General features: G+C 35.7%; 1 long non-coding RNA gene across 1 annotated transcript; it reads right to left on the bottom strand.

The window, feature by feature from the left end:
* Window positions 1-4,264: 4,264 nt before the first annotated feature.
* Window positions 4,265-8,176, bottom strand: LOC139716912 (uncharacterized). Its single transcript, XR_011709933.1, has 4 exons — window positions 8,091-8,176; window positions 6,528-6,734; window positions 4,846-4,948; window positions 4,265-4,391 (listed from the first exon to the last, which is right to left on the bottom strand). It is a non-coding gene; the product is annotated as an uncharacterized lncRNA (long non-coding RNA).
* Window positions 8,177-8,465: the final 289 nt, after the last annotated feature.

Genomic DNA, 8,465 nt, shown 5'->3' on the forward strand with positions numbered 1-8,465 from the left:
GATTATGTGGAATAATAAATTTAATGCACCTTACGATTGTTACTCTGTGCCTCATGAAATAGAACTGCATAAACAAGTATTGATAATTATTTTTAATTACGCAAAGTGCAAACGTATTGTTTCACATTCTGGTAAAAATGCTCTAAACTTGATACTTTATATGTATATATATATATATATATATATATATATATATATACATATATATATATATATATACATATATATATATATATATTTATGTATATATATATATATATATATATATATATATATATATTGTTCATAAAGGGACAGCAAATCACAAACCCTGCTTATCAGCAGTTCTTCCATTTCCAACAATTTTCTGTTCACATTGTCATGGCAGCCACCGTATGTGCCATGCTTGTATTATGTCCGTTTACAGTAAATCGTTCATTACAATGTTGTCTTGATTTTGCATTACAATGTAAACTTTTGTATATGTTTCAGTGTAGTCATATTCCTCTGAAGCCCATGAAAAATAACATATAAGCGTAAATAAATGAAAAAACAAGTATCTAAATTTAAAACATATTAATATATGTGACCGTGCATCACAAAATGAACAAAAAGTCGCACACACTGATTTTGTGTGAGAGCTGAAAATAGTTGAAATAGGTCAACCTAGCCAATCTTCACTTTTTCATATTTTCTGAAAGAGCAAGTCTTCTTCTATATTATACTAAAGTTTGGGATCATAAAATGCCAAGGAAATTGGGTTTTTAGCAGTTTTCCTGGAACACTTTTTGGGAGAATAGTGTGATTAGGTGCTTCTCAAAGAGTCCTCTTTTCATTTTTTTTAAAAACTCCGTCCATGCTCATCACTTTCAACTCCAATAACTTTAGAAGGGATGACGCTACTGCTTTGAAAGTTGGCATTGATCAACAGAATGTGTTAATAAAGCATGCACAAATTCAGCTTAATCTGATAATCCCTTCATTGTTGTTGCTCTGGTGGTCATCATCCTGTTATTTGTTCCATTCATCGCACAGCTATCGCTTCTTGGTAGACATTAAGCGCTTGAATAAACCCTGTTCTTCAGAGCCTCTTTTCTCAGTTCACACTTATCCAGAGCGTGTACTTTCTTTCCAATATTTAAATCGGTTAGGAGAGTCCATTTGGACTGATTTATATATCATTTGAAAGCTTAGAGACTGCTCTGTCAGCATCTGACCTTAACTAAAAATCCATGTCTGGCGACTTTTTGTTGGTTTTGTGGTGCAGGGTCACATATATATATATATATATATATATATATATATATACTATAGCTTCTGACCACACGAGCAAAGAGAATTAAGGGTTTGGGACGAACACCGATCTAGGGCTTTCAATAGTTCAGTCGGTAGAGCACCGGTCTAGTAATCCGGAGGTCTCGGGTTCGAATCCCGATGAAAACCCATTTTCTTTGCTCAAAGTTCTCACTATTTATTATTATTTGTTTCTGGTCACTTTTCCCTTTCTTGTTTCAAAATATACGTTTATAGTATATATATATACATATATAAAGCTAAAATGGCATTAAAACGCTTTATCCCCGCCAGGATATAGCGTTTTAATGTCATTTTAGGTTTTTGTCACACATATACATGTTGAGATTTTACGCATTGGCTTTAAAAAAATGAAAGAGCTCAAAATTATTCCCCCCACAAGTATACGTTCATTTAACTACAATTTTCGGGATGCCAATAATTTGTCAAAACTTTCTGACTGTTTTGAAATACACGTATAAATTTCTTTTCATGACTTTTTTTTTCCTTTTCAGTTTATTAGTCTTTGAACTCGATCACGATATTGAAAACAACTGAAAGCAATCTCAAATAATTCACAAACTCCACAAGTGTCCATTTTTATTTAAAGATAGGACTATTCAAAAGTTAACTGCGTAGAAAGGTAACAAGAAGGAGTGCGCTGAAGGCATTTACACAATAATGATGTAACTCGTGAAAGCAGCTATTCTTTTGATAATAACAGCTATTCTTTTGATAATAAAGTTAAAAAGAAATGTTAGCCTTTCCTGCGCTTTCAAAATCTTCCAACCTTTATCTGTCATTCACTCACACTGTCTCTCTTTCTGTCATCCTTGAGCGCAAACAAACGTCAAAACCGATTTTCTTACATTTTTCTTACATCAGGTGAGTTGTAACTTTTTGAACCCTACCGTGGAAGGGAAACGGGAATGAAACAAACGTTATCATCGTTATCATTCTAAGGCAAAGACACCAATATAGAGCTGCATAAATGAGTTAAGTAATCATAAGTATTAAGACTTAAGTACTGTACCATTGTCACTTCATCATGACTTTTTTTTACATATTTGATATATTTTCTTTTTTACAAACGTGTATACACAGAAAAATGCATAAAATCTTCCATATGTACATGTTTGCTACATTGTGTAACTCTCAAAAGTCTATATCAAATCACTGAAATCTATTCATTTAATGTTTATCAAATTGCATGCAATGTACGTACATTCTGTGCTGCACTGTGCAGAGATATAGATTCTAATTGTAGTCACAAGCAAAATAATGAAATAGTTGGGAAAGCGCTGGATAGAATAATCCGAACATGTTATGATTATATTTCGGTAAATATTTCATTCTAATGAAGATTACATAAACTGTATACTGTATACAATGAAGACACACAACTTCAAAGGGACTAGCTGTCTTAACATTAAGGATTCGTTGCAACTTTTTAAACAAGACTCCCTAGGTGGGGAATGGTGCCCATTTCTAAAAGAATATTCTATCGCCGATAATAGCGATGATAGGTGCAAAATTTGGTAAAAATTTGGTCATGTATTTTCGAGAAGAAAAAAATGTACAATCTAGGCCCACACGTGGACACCCCTCCAGGACTCATAGACATGAGCGGCTGGATTTGTCATAAAAAAATGAGACAACAGTCATCAACTTAGCTCACCAATTTTTTTTCCAGACTTTTAAAGGGATGCTACCTAACTTTTTTTCATGTAGAAGTTTTTCAAGAAGAATATGAAAACGTAAAATCTATTACAAATTTTGACCCCCCCCCCCCCCACCACCACCACCACCCCCGCTCAAAGGGCGGCACCCTTGGAATTCGCCATGACCAAACTTGAAACAACAATCATCAATGCACTAATTTATAGAATTAACTTGGATTTATCACTTCTGGTCATAGAGAAGAAGATTTTTAAAGATAACCTAATTTGGGATTGGACCCTCCCCCCCCCCCAAAAAAAAAAAAATAAATAAATAAATAAAAATAAATAAATAAATAAATAAATAAATAAAACAACTTATATTCACGTATTTGGAGCATGGTTGTCTTTTCAGGAATTTGAATAACCACAAGATTTTATGCCGACATAATGAATTTGAATGCCCATTGCTGAAATGCATGCTCCTATGCTATACTTGAATGGCGCAAATGAACATTATCGAATATCATATTATTGTGATTGCTGATTAAAGACAAGGAGCGTGAAATTGAATGCTCGAAATATGAAATAAAATGACAAAATTATGAAATTGACTGGGAAAACCTACAAATTTACATTTTCTTCGTTTTGTCCACCTTCGCATACAGTGGTGCTTTGCGGGTATCAGTCTCGTTATCAGGTTCTACTTGATAATAAAAGATCTCGTCTGAGGAAGTCGCTGTTGAAGAATCTATCTTGAAAGGAGGCTTAGTATCTTTTCCTTCAGCAAAACCCTTACGCTGAGACGCCCGACGGGCACATGACAGAGAGATGTCTCGTTGTGGTTTGCCATCGTTAGAGTCTTGATTGACGTGTTCATCCTCGCTCTTTGTACAAACATCAGATTCTCTAGCCTGAGAAAATTCTTCAGAGTTACATGACGTGGCATATTCGCTTAACTGTGCCCTCCCATCCGATGTATCAGCAAGTCTGTCTCTTTGGACATGTGCGTTGCGAATATTTGCATCCTGTTTGCGAGTGGAAACACCGTCATTCCTAATGCCGAAGGTTAGCGAATTATAGTAACTATCGTCAAACATGTGCGCTTTGCCGCAGGGTTTGGAGGCACCATTCGTCATTCTGCGGTCTTTATCCTGGTATTCCCGGTCCAGAAAACAGTCGTATTGATCTGTTGATGTTTCCTGTAGACTGTGATATTCATGACAAGATGAAAGAGAAGTTGTCGCAACACCAGCATGTGGACAGGCCGTCATGTCTACCTCCGCGATGTTTTGGGAGACGTGATATGCGTTTTCCTGATGAGCTGAAAGGGTCCCATGTCTAATGTCTCGATGGTCAGCACTGGCAGGGTTCGACGAACCGGTCTCCCTCCGATACTGCAACTGCCCGTCATTCCAGTGGTCATTTGATTGGTTAGGAACTTCTGGACGTCTATGCCTTCTGATGGAAATCCCGAAAAGTAAATTTGAATTGAATAATCAAAACTGAAATCAAAGTGGATAAAACCATTTTTAATGAAGTGATTTTGTCCTTTTTCGAGCAATAGTAACACATACAAAATCCGTTTTGCATGGAAGGAATAACGGCTACTAAACAGACTTTTTTTCAGCTGTGTAATTGCGTTCCTTCTAATAATCTTCGAATGAAAGTTTCACGTGAGCCAGAAGACGTTTATTGAAATGTCTATCACATACACACACGTACACAAATTTACAAAAATAGATAATATTCCAGTATATCTAAACGTTTTATGCAATATCAATGACCATGAATAATGCAATTAAGTGCCGTGTGGCCGGCCAACATTTCAATATCTGACGGGTTGAACAAATCATTGTTATTTCTATTGTTTGCTATTCTTTGTTTATACTTGATTTATTTTTTTCATCCTCACCTTTTTTGTATGTGGTTGAACCAAGCAACGGATAGTACTACGAGTGCAACGATGACACAAATAAGGATGCCCAGGATATAAGCAGTAAGTATTGTCTGACGACCTGAAAGAGAAATACGCCATGTATTTATGATCTTAAGGCGTAAATCACGAAACAATCAACTTGAAACCTTTGGCAAATTTAACAACTTGAACAACTTCGTTATTTCATGTTTGTTGCGAAACGAGGATATCACATTTCTATGTTTAACACAACCCGATTAACAAATTGTATCCGGTTGTTGGTTCCAAAATACATTTTTTTTTTCGATCCACGCAACTTTTATGTCCGTCTTTACTTTCTACTCCCTCCCACTTTCTAACACTCATGGACTCGTTAATTTACCACGTCAAAAAAATAGATTATTTTAATCTCTATCAACGTGATTTATTTACTTTACACAGTGTATTTATTTATTTATGCATTTATTAATTTATTAATTTATGCATTTATTGATTTATTAATTTATTAATTTATTCATTTATTAATTTATTTTGTGTATTTTGTTTATATTTCAACATGCAGCGTGCTGCAAGACCTGCAGGTGCTGTTTTTCCAGACAGCCCTGCTTATGATGAATACATAAGCATTCATCGTAACTCAAAATAACAATCATTTATAATGAAACAGTAAAACATAAAATCTACACAATTGATAAACCAATGAAAGGCGTTTGATCAAAATTCAGATTGAATCATTTAAATAGATATATTACTTAACATGATATAGGAGTAAGATGGACCATCCCCCCCCCCCCCACCCAAGTATGCGATTAAACGTCCTGTCTTCGTGATGTTAAGAATTATGCATGAACACGAACTGTTTCATTAGAAAGAAATCGGCATCATAGCATAGAATCGCAAATTACTTGCTGACATCAGGAAATGTGAATTATTTCTTTAGTACGAAAGGCACCATTTGACGGCAATTATACCTCGTGATATAAGAGGCAAATTTTGTAAGATGACTGCAGGGGCTGTGTCTGACGAATTGTAAACAGCCGTTGAGAAAACACATTTTTCATAAATATCACAAGGAATACACATGGGGAAATATCCTAGCGTACCTGCTCAAAATGATGCAATTGTTTGTTTGCTTGTTTGTTTGTTTGTTTGTTTTTATTGTTCCATATTCCGCATTTCAACAAATAAACCATAAACATAACAAAAAGAAGTACACGGGTGAATAGTGCTTAATACAGCATGTAAGACAACTAGACATGTGAAATGTGAGGAATCTACAAAGAAGCTTTGCGTGTAGGGTGTAGATTCCCAGATGCTGATATCAGATTATTTCTTACGTGGCATTTACAATTGAAAGGAATGACAATTTAGGAATTGGGGAAATATAAACGTCGAAGAATAAGAAAAGGAAAAAGAGAAGACACAAAACTTCTGGAGAGTTGTGTGATCATGACATGACATGATATTCTGCATATCTATGTTTCTGCAAAAGACCTTTCAAAAGTCAACCGTCAAATGATGACAAAATGTCATCCAATCCTTATTTTCTAAATTTGATTAGTGCTTCAATCATCTATTCTTACACTATCTCTTAGGCCAAAGTTGTTTTAAAGTTTTATATCTAAAAGACTTGTACATCAAGACTTGTACGTGCGGCAAAGTGCCTTTCTACAACATACCGTCTTTCACACAAGAGGGGACTGAAACACTCCAAACCGGGAAATAAGTTGACTGACCAGGTAGTCCCACACATTGTAGTGTCGCGCTGCCATTAATGATGTAACCTTCTACACAGGTAAGAGTTAATCTGGAACCAAATTTCGTTATACTGGAGTTCCAATAACCATGATACACGTGACCAGGATGCTCACAAGACACTTGTGAACCTGAAAAATTAAAGAAAAAAATATTTAGGAAATCCTTCTGAAGTCAACATCTGTAGTTTAATTCATTAATTTTAGGATTTCACAGTCGGCCTATTTCACATTCGAAAACGAAAAAAAAAAAAGAAGAAAATGCGAGACAAACTTGCCCTGAAAAAATAGGCCTCACGCCGGAGCATTTACGACAGATTGTTGCCAGATTTTGCCATTGACAATCATCTATTGTCATAGTCTCTAACTCAGCTTCCTATCAGATGACAAAAAGGTCATTGCTTGGGCAGTTAGCCGTTACAGTCCTCGGCTAAAAATAAAGTCTTTATGAGACGACTCCTTCCTTATCCTTTTTTGTGTCTCTATCAGTTAGAAATGACTTGCCTTATTGTATTTCTTCCTGTGTAGTGCATATTCTACCCGAGCTTTTATTATCTACCTCACTCTGAAATATACCTCTCTTTTTTCCTACCATGTATACTAAAAATTAGAACATGAATATGAAAATAAATAGCAAAAGTAGCATGTTGTTTTCGATGTGACAGATATAACATATTAATTCATCTAAACTGAAGAAGTCGATTCTTCATGTACCATAAGAACCCATTCTTGGAATGCACAATTCTAACAGGGAGCTTATGTAAAGACTACTTTGCTATAATTGATTGTGTCCATTCGGAGCAGTATTAATGCTTACACGTATTAACAGACCGATAAATCCGTCTCTTATTTGGTGGCCTCTTGTTAACTGTACGGTCGGGTAATATCTTCCCTTCACTCTGCTGTGTTTTCTCACGTCCCGCACGACGGCAAGCTAGACAACAGGGTGGAATTTCCCTTTTTTCTGGATCACAAAACTTGGCATACATACTTTTATACTGAAAGAACGAGTCAAGCTTTAAAAAAAAATCTTGACATGTTCCTTTTTAATGTACAACATTTTACTTGTTCATCACCTGGAACGGCCTTCCAACTCTGCTCATCTGCATCACGTTCAAACCGCTGAACTTGCGTGTGCGCAGAAAGATCGCACATCAGTCCTCACAGCAGAGTGAATACGAGATATCTGTCTGTTGTGAGGGGCCGACCGTATTACCTACCGTACAGTTAACAAGAGGCCACCAAACAAGAGGTAGACTTATCAGTCTAACACGTAAATGATCCACCGAGCAATCAAATTTTTACGTCGATCTATTAAAGTCTAAGTTTTTTTGCGTGTTTTTATATTCCTGGTCGATACCTTTCGCGTCGTTTCTAAGGATTCTTATTGGATACAAATTTAGAGTATCATCATCACATATGGTGACACGAATTTACAAAATAGTGAAATCAGGAATATTATGCTACATCCGAAAATGTTTGTTTCACCTTGGCATCTCAGTCTGACGGTCTGTTCCGGGAAACACTTAGTCGTCTCAAGTGGACAGTCCTTTAAACTTTGAGACGAAGAACCTGTATCATGGTATTGTGAAAACCATTTCCGACAATAAACGTGATAAAGAACACAGAAGTAATAACCGTTATAGTAGATCAAGAAACACGGTCCGAGAAATGATGAAGTTGCACCATTATTTCACCAATCTGTTCTTCACTGTTGTTTATCAAGTATCTCCCTGTTCCAGGACGAAAACATGATATTGATAATAGGCTTTGATAAAGTCATCTCCTTTTTCGAACAATGTGCCACGATTTCATTCACTGACTCTTACTGGTCACATGAGACCAATCACGATAAGTTTTGAT

This window comes from Diadema antillarum, unplaced genomic scaffold, assembly GCF_040938485.1.
Source record: "Diadema antillarum isolate AM-2024a unplaced genomic scaffold, OU_Dant_1.0 scf00000071, whole genome shotgun sequence".
NCBI classification, from domain to species: domain Eukaryota; kingdom Metazoa; phylum Echinodermata; class Echinoidea; order Diadematoida; family Diadematidae; genus Diadema; species Diadema antillarum.